The sequence below is a fragment of the Lepidothrix coronata genome, unplaced genomic scaffold (genome assembly GCF_001604755.1).
Source record: "Lepidothrix coronata isolate B3197 unplaced genomic scaffold, Lepidothrix_coronata-1.0 Scaffold75, whole genome shotgun sequence".
In the NCBI taxonomy this organism is placed as follows: Eukaryota; Metazoa; Chordata; class Aves; order Passeriformes; family Pipridae; genus Lepidothrix; species Lepidothrix coronata.
In genome coordinates, this window is record NW_016690255.1 from 811,253 (window position 1) to 824,456 (window position 13,204).

Genomic DNA, 13,204 nt, shown 5'->3' on the forward strand with positions numbered 1-13,204 from the left:
GTAACATGGAGCCTTGTCACCACATGGTGGCTCATGAAGCAAGCTCTCTGTACCCAGAGCTCCAAGCATGCAGGCTTTAAGTGGTAAGAGAAACAAACAAGTTCTTGTCCAGGACCTTTTCCGGTACACTGCCCTAAGTGCTAGGATAGGAGACTATCTTATTTTTCCAAGAGCAACATTGTAAATTCATTTTGGTTAATGATTAAGCAAAAACATCTTCAGATATTAATCACACAAAAAATGGCAAGAGGTTATTCCCATCTTGATATCCTTTAGGTGGCTTTGCTCAGCGAGATAGCATCAGTGTTCCCTTAGGGTGATTAATGCTCTCCTTGCAGGTGAGGTTTTTATCCAGCTGATAACTCATAGTTATTCCAAGACCCATCAGAGACTGACTTTTTGAGTTCACAGGGTGAAGCTGACACTAACCATGCAGTACTTTGTTTATGCAGCTCTTCATACTGCCTCCTCCCAACTTTCTGTGAGGTCCAGGAATTGGCAGAGGCAGGGCATGAGTTGCTGAGGTGGTGGTATGCATGGTGTCCTTCAAGGCACGTGTCTGGAGTACTACAAAGTTAACTCAGTTTGACACTTCGCTGGCTTCTGCATCTGAGCTGGGTGTCTCAGAGCTGCAGGCTCTGAAGAAAGGCTTGGGAGTATTTTTCCGTTGCAGTCCTCCTGTCATTGAAGTGTATTTGGGAGAAGGCCAAAGCAAGCAGATAGGTTCTTCTCTTGACGAATACAAGTTGCTTTTAAATAGCTTAAAAATGAAAGAACCCACTGTTTATACATATATATGAATATATATATATATACACACTCGCAATAGTGTTGCATCTCATGCCAACAGATGTTACCATTGCAAAATCTTTGTGATAGTGACCTCCTTAGGGAGGAGTGTGAGATATTTCGTAGCTCATCTCTTCTATCAAAGTGCCACTGACTATAACAAGGGTAAAGCACCTGCTTCAAGAGCCCAGAGCAGATGCCCATTGAACTGAGGCTCTGCATGTGGTGAAAATTTTGTGGAAAATGTGATAGCGACTCCACAAAAACAGAAAGACAGATAATTACAAGACTGGCGCCTTTGGTTAGAAAACTAGTTTCTATCTGGACATCTGAATTAAACACCTGCATATAGGCACTGAGCCTGCTAACAGCTGAGACAGATCCACAAGTACTGGATCAGGCTCTCCAACTGAGCTGCTATAAACTTGATTACAACTTCTTTGGAAAATAGTTCCCTATCTATTTTATAAGGGTTTAGACTTAAAATACTTTCCCTACAGACAAGTATTTTTGCTCTCTTTGTTACAGTCTTTTCCAGCTGAGAAGTTTCTCATGTATTCTAAGGTCTTTCAACAGAACTGTAGCATGTGCCTTGACATGACTTAAAAGGCAATGATGGCTTTTCATTTTTATTATTACAGGAAACCAAACATTTAGAACTATTTTTTTTTTTTTTTTTAGCTCTTAACGTCTAAGAAAATGACAGTTCTGCAAATCACTGGTTTGGATATAAGCCATTAATCCCACACTCCAACTGTCTAAATCCTTTAAATTATGAAGTTTTGGGTTAAATATTTGAGATAAGTCATGAAGATGCATAAAATTTGTATTCCCTCACTCACTGCACTTCAGAGGGAATTAAGTTCTACTGTGAACTAAAATAGAGAAACAGGGGAAATCCCATGATAATATTTAAAAATGCATTTAGGTCATCAGCTGTGAAAGATCAAATGCACAAACAGCTGTTAGAGAAACAATTTCACCACATGTTCCTTCCTGGAAACCAGTCTTCAACAGGAGCACAGCTTGGCCAGGTAGAAAAGTATCTTCTCCCCATTTGCTGCAATCTGTGCACCCTTTCCTACAAGATAGGAAATGGGAAGGCTGGGGAAGGAATTGCATCTTGGATACACATTGCCTGGACGCATGCTTGAGCGACAAGACTATTGGCGCTCCAGATGAGCAACACTATCACTGGCCTTAGTTTCGTCCATTTTTAATGAGTTTCCTGATCAGGCCCCTAAATACAAGGTTATCACCTCTGAGAGAAGGTGCTGGGCTTTGCGCACCCTGCCTAGTTGAGCGTTAGGACAGCCCTCAGCTCGCTGCCTTGGCTTGCAGAGCCTCCTGATAGCATGGACCCGTATCTGATGCATTGCTACAGGCACTGCTCCCCACTGCAGGGCTCCAAGTTCCCCTCCAAGGCTCATTCCAAACTGATCATCATCCAAAGCCCTCCCTAGTGGCAGGGAGGCAGCCTAACCAAACGACTCCAGGTTTTCAAAATCTGACCCTTAAGCACAAACCACACCAGTCTGACACAATAATTGCTTTTGTTTCTCATTTATTTGCACCACATTGTATTCTTTGTTTCTTATATGCTGGAAAGAAGTAGTCAATGGTACAGCTGATGGTACCTTTAATGACAGAATCATTTAGGTCAGAAAAGACCTTTAAGATCCAGTTCAACTGTAAATCTCAATCCATGGCATGCAATTACATAGAAACTGCCCATAAAGAAACACTGAAAATTTAGACCCAGTATTTTTTTCACTTCTTCTTTATCCATGTGGAAAACCCACAATACCTGTGTCTTTTGCTATGCCTCCTTATCAGAATACGAACTTTTTGTTTAGATTTTTTTAATTTATTTCTTATGCCACAAGCCAATATCTTGTATTACAGAAAAGGAACCAAAAAACCATATTCTGATGTCCCCTTACTTTCCCATGGTGCCTTCCCTCATTAAGGCTATAGAGTTGAGGATAATTTGTTTTCATGTTGATTCCTACAGGGAAACTGGCTGGGCAAGTAGATTCCCACAACAAAAAGCTACCTGAGGAGCACACACAACCACACACACAGGTAATTTTGCACAAGAAAATTGGGACCAAAGACAATGGCATTGGGAAATGGACCCAGTTTTTCTGTCACATTTCGAGAAGTACAAATATGTTTATAATGTCAGCCTTAGTTTCTCCACTTGCAGCAAGTCTGCTTCCACCTATCTGATCATTCACTACTGGGGTAAAGAAAATGTTATTATTGAAAATATTGCTAGAGGCAACACATACGTTCATTTCCAGAGCAGTAATTACATGAAGAACTCATATAGAAAATAATAACTCTGGAACATGATAGATTTAAGGAGTCAAAACCATCCATTTAGCACCTTGTGAGCGATCTTAGCTGAATACAAAGGTGTCAAAGATGTTGGATCCTTCATCTGTGTGCAGCCTTCCCAGACACAAGTAAACATGTCTTTTATCTACCTAGAGTTGTTCCTTTTTACCTTGGAGGGGAGAAAAATAATGCAACTTGAGGCTTTAGGTAAACTCTGAAAGAAAAGGAAAAAAAAGGGGGTCCTTTTTTTCTCAGTTTTCAAAGAGCCACATTTCAAGTAAAAAAAAAAAAAAAATGTCAGCCTGAAGTAGTGTGACTGATTCCTTTTGAATTATCTCAGCATGGTGTCATCTTATCTGGAGTTTTCATTTGTTCCTGTGACTAGTAATTGGGCCCTAAACCAACTAACAGATTTAGCAGGATCAAGCTCTCAAATTCAGAGCACTGTGAAAACATAAAGAGAATTTTTGATCTTTAAACTGAAAGATAAATGAATGTTATCCAGGTGACATGTGCCATTTCAAGTACCGAAATAAGGGGTTTAGGGAGCAGGCTTTTTGGTATTTGGTGTCTTCCTTCGCTAATAGTAAGATCTAAGTCACTCTTTGCTCCTGCCATCTTGAAAACTCTCTGAATAATAATACATCTGTGAAAAATGAGTAACAGGCCAAGCTTATACATTTATGTATCATTTGCCAATATACCTGCCTTTCCTGGAGTAACCAGTTCTCCCGATTCAGAGACTACGAAAGAGGCCTTTATACCATTAATACCATTTTGCTGTTTGTTAGTTTTGACTTGCAGATTAACTTGATACATTTAAAGGACTCAGGATGGCATATTAATTTCTATCAACACAGATAAAATTACATTTGGAACAGACTAGTTGCAATCTGTATTTTTGCATTATAATCTTACATGAACTGTGTGAAATTAAAATTTACCATCTTGCTCTATGATAAAGCAAACAAGTTTCATTTGAATTCACTATATCCTCTCCTTTTGATTTAGATCCAAACTTAAAGCAGCTCTCAGGTTCATAGACCACTTTGGTGTTTTGCCACCCCAAATACTTACATTCAGCAATGGAAAAAAGACTCATTAATGGTGTGCCAGAATGATAATTATTTTTTGGTAGGCATAGACTCTAGCTATTCAAATTCAAAAGAAAACAGGTGCATATATTTAAGTTTATGAACAGATTACTAAGAACTTCTGGATACATTAGCCTTACTTTTGTGTTGATGTTTCTAAACATAACTGGGTGAAAAGACTGATGTATTACAGGCTGTATGCTATTGAAAAAAATAATATTTTCCTCTTCAAACCCCCTTGTTAATTTTAGTCCTAAGTCTAATTATTTTCAGAATCCTTCTTCCACATCCTTAAGGACTGCTGGCCTATTAGTGGCAGGGATTGTGTCATTAAAACATTTTTCCATATGAATCAAATTATTGGAAGCAGCTAGAGGAGCATTTATTACTGAGGCATTCTCAGTTCCCTCTAATGAGGTCAGAGAAGCTGAACTTATTTTACATTTGGAACAGATAATGCTAATCAGCTGTTACTGAGCACAGCTTCAAGGTGATTGCTGTGTCCCAGTAAATCTGTGTCATATTTCCAAGTAGATAGACGTGGAACTACAACACATTAAGAAATGGAATGTATCATCTTAATTATTAATATTTTATGTTGATGACTCAATTACCTGTCATATCCTATAGGACGACTTTCACAGAGTGGGAAATGTAATACAGCATAGTTATCTCTTAATTTAATACTCTGTAAATTTCCATGGGAAAAAACACCTCAGATGTGTTTGCTACTTTTTAGTGTATTTCTATTTTACCCATCAATGCATGCACTTAACTGCAGTTAAAAACAATATTTTATTACCCATTTCTCAAATCCCTTCCCCAAAACTCCTATGAACTTAAAATTATTTCTGAACTGGTCTCAAGTTATTTAAATTTCACCTATGAGTGTCAGACAACTCCAAGTAAAACTTCCAACAATTAAGTGCAGCTCTACAAACTTTAAAGTCATAACCAACCCAATTCCATTAAAATATCATTTCCAGTTCAGTGCAAAGGAACATTAGCAGACTAAAGCCTAGAAGCTAATGAATTCTAGCGCTCCATTCTCTAGGAACATATCTTTATACATTCACTTATATCTCCCTCATAAAGCCCTTTATTTCTGAGACCTACTCTCTACCTATGTTTCTCCCAAGTCTCTCAACATTCAAGTTATCTTTATTCACATCTTTATAATGAAATTCTCTTGCCAGACAACAGAATTGGTAACCCCTGCATGCCTGAGCTCCTGATGCAGTATTCCCCCTTCTTGATTTTTTTTTTTCTGAATCCATCTGATCAGAATTAAAACTGCCTTAAAATAATCACAAGCAGCACAGTATCTCCCTGTACAAAAATTTAGGATATAGTTGGCAACGCATTACAGGATATTTTGGAAATACTAACAAGATTCAAAGCTGTGCAGAAATAAATAATTTCCTTTTGTTTTATTAATTCTCTGTTTGACAACTGATTCCTGAAAATGACATGCAGACTATACTGTATTTTGAATTTATATTGTATTCTTGTAGCTTTCAACTAGAGTCCTCCAGCTAAGTGTTCAACACCATAAAAAAACCTAAAGAGATATGCCTTGAACCATTTAGAAGTGCCTTTTGTCTGATGCCTTTAACATCTGGCATTTCCACAAATTAAAAAGTAGTATGTTTCAGTGGATTTGTAGATACAGCTGCTCTTCTGCCCAAATTTTCACTGGTTGCTATTCACTCAAATAGTAAAGAGGTTAATGGAGAGGAATTTGGGAAAAAAAAAAGTTACATTCTTCCATTCCATTTAGTGTTATTACACTGTAATGCCAACTTCCAAAAACTGAAAACTGTTGCAGCAGCAACTACAGAGTAAAATTGAAGGTCGTTGCCTGTTAGCAGTTTCTGTGTTAGAATTAGAACTACAGTCTTCATACAAAAAGGGGCTCAATCCAGTCAACATGTAACTATCACTTTATAAAACGAAAGCCTGGTAATATTTCCAGAAAACTCCATGAGTCCCCCTTGCAGGATTAGTTCTGCCATGTGAATGATTGGGGAAAATGGGAGTGGGGGAGCAGAGACAGCAATAATAGTAGAGAACACATGAGGCAGGCGAAGGGCAGGTATTCTGTACTCTGCATGCACTATTAAAAATCCATCAAAAACCCCATAATTTTTGCATTTAAAAGTTTTCTAATAATGCAGCACTAAACAGTTGATAATGGAGGAGAAAAAGATGTCAACCCATTACTAATACAGCAAGATAGTCTAAACCAACACCTTATCAAAGGCATTTTTATAAATAAATAAATACTTTCCAGCACTCTAGCTTTCAAAAGTCTTTTGCAGCTGTTGTACTACTTTAACACTTCAGTTAGTTTAGTTCTATTGTTGCTTTCTGCAAGTCTAAGGAAGAGTTTAATAAGTACTTTGGAAATTAAGCAGCAGCATCCCAGAATTCTCCCTACTAGCTTTTAAAATGGTCCAAGGCAATACAGCATTTATTCTCAAGTCTAACCTTGACTCCTTTACTATTCACTACATCAACATTAGATCCATTAAGTACATCAGAAATGTCATATTCAATTTCATCATATATCTTAGCATCTACCTTGGAATTAGGAATTGGCTACAATTTTGCATATATTAACAGCTCATATTTGCAATTCCATTTACTTACTCTGTCAAAAATAGCAAGGAAACAGTCCTCCAAAGATTCACCTTTACACGAATACATTTAGCATTTTTATGCATGTTTTTATTTATATATACATAGGCAGTAACAACAGCCTCCAAAGGATCCTTCCTTAAATACCATTCATACACATTGCTTATGAACACCTAAACTTTATTAAGGCTCTTTCAGTACAGACCGGTGGATTGTGATTGACAACTGTAGGGCACACAGATTCCTAAGCAACATCTAACAGAAGAAATGTCTCTATAAGAAGATTTTCTTGAGTATCATATGAGTGACATATTTCAGTGTTGAATATTTCAGCATTGTGTGCTGTGGATCAAATTTGTCGCAATAGTGCAGTGGGTTGATCCTGGCTGGATTCCAGGTGCCCACCAAAGCTGCTCTGTCACTCCGTTCCTCACCTGGACAGTGGAGAGAAAATATAATGAAAGGCTTATGGGTTGAGATAAGGGCAGGGAGGAATCAGTCACCAGATACTGTCATGGGGAAAACAGACTCAACTTGAAGAAATTAGTTTAGTTTATTATCAATGAAATCAAAACGGGATAATGAGAAATAAAACAAATCTGTAAAGCGCCTTCCTCCCACCTCTCCCTCCTTCCCAGGCTTAACTTTATTGCCAATTTCCTACCTACTTTACCCCAGAGATGCAAGGAGATGGGGAACAGCGGTTATGGTCAGGTCATCACATGTTGTTTCTGCCCCTGCTTCCTCAGGGAGAAGAGTCCTTTCCCTGCTCCAGCATGAGGTTCCTCCCACAGAAGACAGTCTTCCACAAACTCCTCCAGTGTGAGTCCATCCCACAGGCTGCAGTTCTGCATGACTTGCTGTAGCGTGGGTCCCTCCCATGGGGTGCAGTCCCTCCCACAGGCTGCTCCAGTACGGTCCCCTGTATAGTCACAAGTCACAGCAAACTGGCTCTAGCATGGGCTCCCACCCTATGAGTCCACAGGTCCTACCAGGAGCCTGCTCCAGCATGGACTTCCCATGGGGTCACAGCCTCCTTTGGCCATCCACCTGTTCTAGCATGGGGTCCTGCATGGGCTACAAAGGGACAGCCTTCCTCACCATGGTCTTTGCCACAGGCTACAGAGGAATCTCAGTTCAGGCATATAGAGGACCTTCTGCCCCCCCCCCCTTTTCACTGACTTTGGTGTCTGCAGGGCTGTTTCCCTCACATATTTTCACTCAGTTCTTCTCTGGCTGCAATTACTTCTGCACAATAACTTTTCTTCCCCTCTTAACTGTTTTGTCCCAGAGGCGTTACCACTGTCACTGATGTGCTCAGCCTTGGCCAGCAGCAGGTCTGTCTTGGAGCTGGCTGGCATTGACACTGTTGGGCATAGGGGAAGCTTCTGGCAGCTTCTCAGAGAAGCCGCCTCTGTAGCCCCCCTCCACTACCACAACATTGCCATTACATACATATATATATACGAATATATATATATATGTATAATACCACAAACCCATTACATAGAGATAACCACCATATAGTTACGCTTCACGTTCACAGAATCACAGAATATGCAGAGTTGGAAGGGACCTACAAGGATCATCAAGTCCAGCTGCTGGCCCTGCACAGGACCACCCCAAGAGGCACACCATATGCCTGAGAGCATTGTCCAAACACTTGAACTCTGGCAGGCTTGGTGCTGTGAACAGCTCCCTGGGAAGCCTGTTCCAGTGCTCGACGAGCCCCTGGGTGAAAAACCTTTTTCTAATATCCAACCTAAACCTCCCCAACACAACTTCAGGCCATTCCCATAGCTCCTGTTGCTGGTCACCACAGAGAAGAGATCAGTGCCTGAACCTCCTCTTGCCCTCACAAGGAAGTTGTAACTGCAATGAGGTCTTCCCTCAGTTTCTTCTTCTCCAGGCTCAACAGACCAAGTGACCTCAGCCACTCCTCATACAGCTTCCCCTCAAGGCCCTTCACCATCTTCGTTGTTCTCCTTTGGACACTCTCTAACAGCTTAATATCTTTCATATATCGTGGTGCCCAAAACTGCACACAATATTCAAGGTGAGGCCGCCCAAGTGCAGAGCAGAGCAGGACAATCCCCTCCCTCGATCGGCTGGCAATGCTTTGCCTGATGCCCCCTAGGACACAGCTGGCCCTCCTGGCTGCCAGGGCACTGCTGACTCATATTCAACTTGCCATCAACCAGGAGCCCCAGCTCCCTTTCCGTGGCACTGCTTTCCAGCATCTCATTCCTCAGTCTGCACATACATCCAGGGTTGCCCTGTCCCGGGTGCAGAATCCAGCACTTTCTCTTACTGAACATCATGTGTTTGGTGATTGCCCAGTCCTCTAATTTGTTGAGGTCTCTCTGCAGGGTCTCCCTGCCTTCATGGGAGGCAACAGCTCCTCTGAGTTTTCTGTCTTCTACCAACTTGCTTAGTATCCCTTCCAGTCCTGTGTCCAAGTCATTTATGATGATGCTGAAGAGCACAGGGCCCAAGATGGAGCCCTGTGGAACCCCACTAGTGACAGGTCACCAGCTTGATGTCTCCCCATTCACTATTACCCTCTGTGCTCAACCTGTGAGCCAATTGCTCACCCACCGCATGATGTGTTTATCCAGCTGTGTGCTGGACATTTTGTCCAGAAGGATTCTTTGAGAGACAGTATTGAAAGCTTTACTGAAATCCAAAAAGATTACATCAACTGGCTTCCCTTGATCAGCTAGGTGGGTTACCTTGTCATAAAAGGAAATCAGGTTTGATAAACAGAACTTTACTTTCGTGAAGCTGTGCTGGCTGTGACCAATGACAGCCTTGTCTTTCATGTGTTTTTCCCTAACTCCCAGAATAATCTTCTCCATAACTTCACCAGGCACTGATGGGAGACTGACAGGCCTGTAGTTTCTGGGTTCCAGCTTCCAGTCAGCTGGGACCTCTCCAGATTCCCAAGACCTCTCAAAAAATCATCGAGAGAGGTTTTGCAATGACATCAGCCAGCTCTCTAAGGATTCTAGGATGAATCCCATCAGGCCCCATAGATTTGTAGAGATCCAGCTGGAGCAGCAGATCTCACACAATTTCAGACTTGACTGGGAGTTGATAATTCTTGCAGTCGTGGTCCTCCAGCTCAGGGCACTGAGACCCCCTTGGTCCATCATCTGTGTGGAAGACAGAGGAAAAGAAAGCATTAAACACCTCTGCCTTGTCTCTGTCCCTGTTTGTGAGGTGACCATCCTCATCCTGTAACAGGCCAATGATGTTTCTATACTGACTATTGCCATTAATGTATTTGAAAAAACTCTTTTTTTTATTGTCACCCACATTTCTGGCCAGCTGCAATTCCAACTGAGCTTTGGCTGCACAAGTTTTCTCCCTCTAGAAGCAAGCAGCATCTCTGAATTCTTCCTATGTCACCTCACCTCGCTTCCACTGGGCATAGACCTCCCTTTTTTGCTTTATTTCCAAGAGAAGATTCATTTTCAGCCAAGCTGGCCTTCTGCCTCACCTGCTTGACTTCCAACATTTGGAATTGCCTACTTCTGTGCCCTTAGGAGGTGATGTTTAAAAAGCGACCAGAACTGATGTTATCTTAGTTGAATTAGCCTACAGGACAGCTGCTTTTCCAAAGGAGAGCACAGCACAATAGCAGGGACAAAAAAAGCTGCTCAACTGTATATATTATTGCATTTTTCAGTCTAAACAGCAGAAATATCAGAGGTCCATGAGCTGTCTCCATGATTGAGAAGAACATAAACCTGCACAGACAGGAGGAGAACAGGGCATACTGATGTTTTAGCCTATTTCATTGGGATGCATCTTAAGCAGTCCTTAAGAAATCCCAGAATCACTAAGGATATACAAAATTAATAGAAAAATGAATATTTAAAAATATTAGAAAAAAACATGTCTTAGCATTCAGGGCTTGTCATAACCTAACATCATGATGTAAAATGGTATGATCAAGCTCGCAAGGGACTAGACTCAAAATTATCCTCTAAACCTTCCTGTGTAGCCTAAGTAGATTCTCTGAAGAGTGATTTAAATCCCCTGCCTAACTTTATTAATTATCAGGAAGGCAATTTATTCAGATTGACTCCTCATAATGTAAATGCATATATAACACATAAATCTATTATATTTTAATTGAATGAGTTCAGATAACACTGAAAAAAATTGTAATGTTTTTGAGCTAGCAGTTTGACAGACTGAACAAACTGGAATACTTTATCTAGATTAGCTCTGTGTTATCTCCACTCTTCACATTGCTTCAAGGTCAAGATCACAAAGCTGAAGCTCTTAAAGTTTTGATTTAGTTAGTACATCCAAACTCATTATGCTAAACCAAAGTCTGCTTTGCAAGTTAAAAAGTTTCAAATTAGGAAACATTGTGCTTGAGAAGCCTGAAATGGATGGCATCATAGTTGAATGGATGGCATCATGTGCTCGAAACTTGCACATCAGGGCTGTGTTTTTAATGTGTATGCTTTTGTTTCCCAGAACACAAAGAATAAAGAAAAATTACATTTTAAATGGCTTATTCATTTAGAGATAATAGCTTGTAATAACTCCAGCTGCTCTTTTAAGTGCATATTACATGTCAAGATGCACTGCCATGGATTTTGCTAAGACACAAGAAATCCAGTGAGCAATAAGGTATTGCAAGCCAGAAGTCCATATTCTCAGTTTTGCAGTAGTTTCACCCTGAGAACAAGTGGTTGTAAAATGCAAGTTGTAGATCTCCATTTTTGGAATGGAAGAACTGAAAGTACAAGCCATCTAGACTTTCTGACAGCCACATGCCACTGATCAAGAGATGTTTCATTCCTACCAGGAATCAAGCCATCATTCCACATCAGGAAAAAGGATGGAAGAAGGTGTTTTGCTTTTATGGCATACAGATACCCTTCCTTTTTTTTTCAGCTGCCTATTCATGAAGTCATCCTTCTGCGAGTAATTCTCCTAGGCCTCAGAACTGCTTTCCAGGAAACTGCTGCTGCTGACTTGAGAAACTTAAGAAAGAAGAAATAAAAAATATAGCAAAGTGAGGATGTACAAATCTCCTCATTACTTTTAATAAAGCTCAGCTTTCAAATAAAGTAGTGTTACCCAGTTCCTTCAAGTTGGACTAGAAGGGAATCTAGACAAGAAAAGCAAAATTATCTTGGGGTTGAGAGCACACACAGGGTACAAGGGTGATCCAACTACTTTAAGTATTTTGATGTAACTTAGCTAAGCAGAGGCTCACAGGAAAAATCCCACTGATTTACAGCTACATGCCCTTTGGGTCAACTGGCAGTAAGTTGGGTCCCTACTTGGCTACCCCTAAGAGGCAAGTCGTAGACAAGTAAAACGTGGATATGGAAAAAAAAATCTTGAAGCAATACTTGCCTGCTTAAGCTTAGTCTAAGCAATAAGCATGTCCCCTTTCTGGGCCCAGCCAAAATTATCAAAAGGGATGTGGTTAGAAAGTTTGCTAATCTGATAAGCACCTGAATTTTGGCTGGGTTGCTTGTAAACAGAGCTGACACATTTCTCTCTACTCAGGATATTGTAGCTGTTCACATTTGTAAAGTTGCTGCAGACATAACTCTACCCCAGACGGACTATGATGACTGTATGCAAAGGCCATAAGGAAGAAACTGCAAAACCAGCAGGAAGATTTTTTTGGTGCTTACCAGGGGGTAGGAGTTACTTAGCACAGCAAAGATACATAGCAGCTACCCAGGCTAACCAGAACCACCTGAAACTGCTGCAGTCTTGCCCTCCTTCTGGTGGTACCATCCTCTAGCTACAGACTGGTCTGGCAGTTATGTCAGTTCACTTAGAAGTCTTTTAATGAGTACCTATTGAGGGATACTAATTATACAAGCTTTCACGTTATGTATTAACTGGACCTGGCCAAGCCTTTCAGCAAGCCTTTACCTGTAGCAGGTAAAGCAATGCTGTGAAGTTCCATGTGGGAAATGCCAAGCAGCCTTTGCACTCCCAGCAGATGGTGCCACGAGGATCTGTGCTTCACTGATGCATTTTGGTTTTCATGAGCAGTTCCCACTTTCTCAGGTCAGGCACTTCTGTGTTGTACAACAGTGCTGTTATTCAAACAACTTGGGCTAAGCAAACTCTTCATACCACGCACAAGCATTTAAGGATGCAGCAAACCAGATCTCTGCAACTAGAAGTCTTCAAGGAGTCAGGTCTGAAGCAGGCAGGCTACAGAAATAAGCTGGCACCATTAGTTCTTTCTGCCTGTATTGTTCAATCAGGCCAAGTACTACTGCTTTTGTGGTCACCTTCAGCAGGGACAAGAGAGGTTACAGCTAAAACAAGCTCTGTTGTAGCAA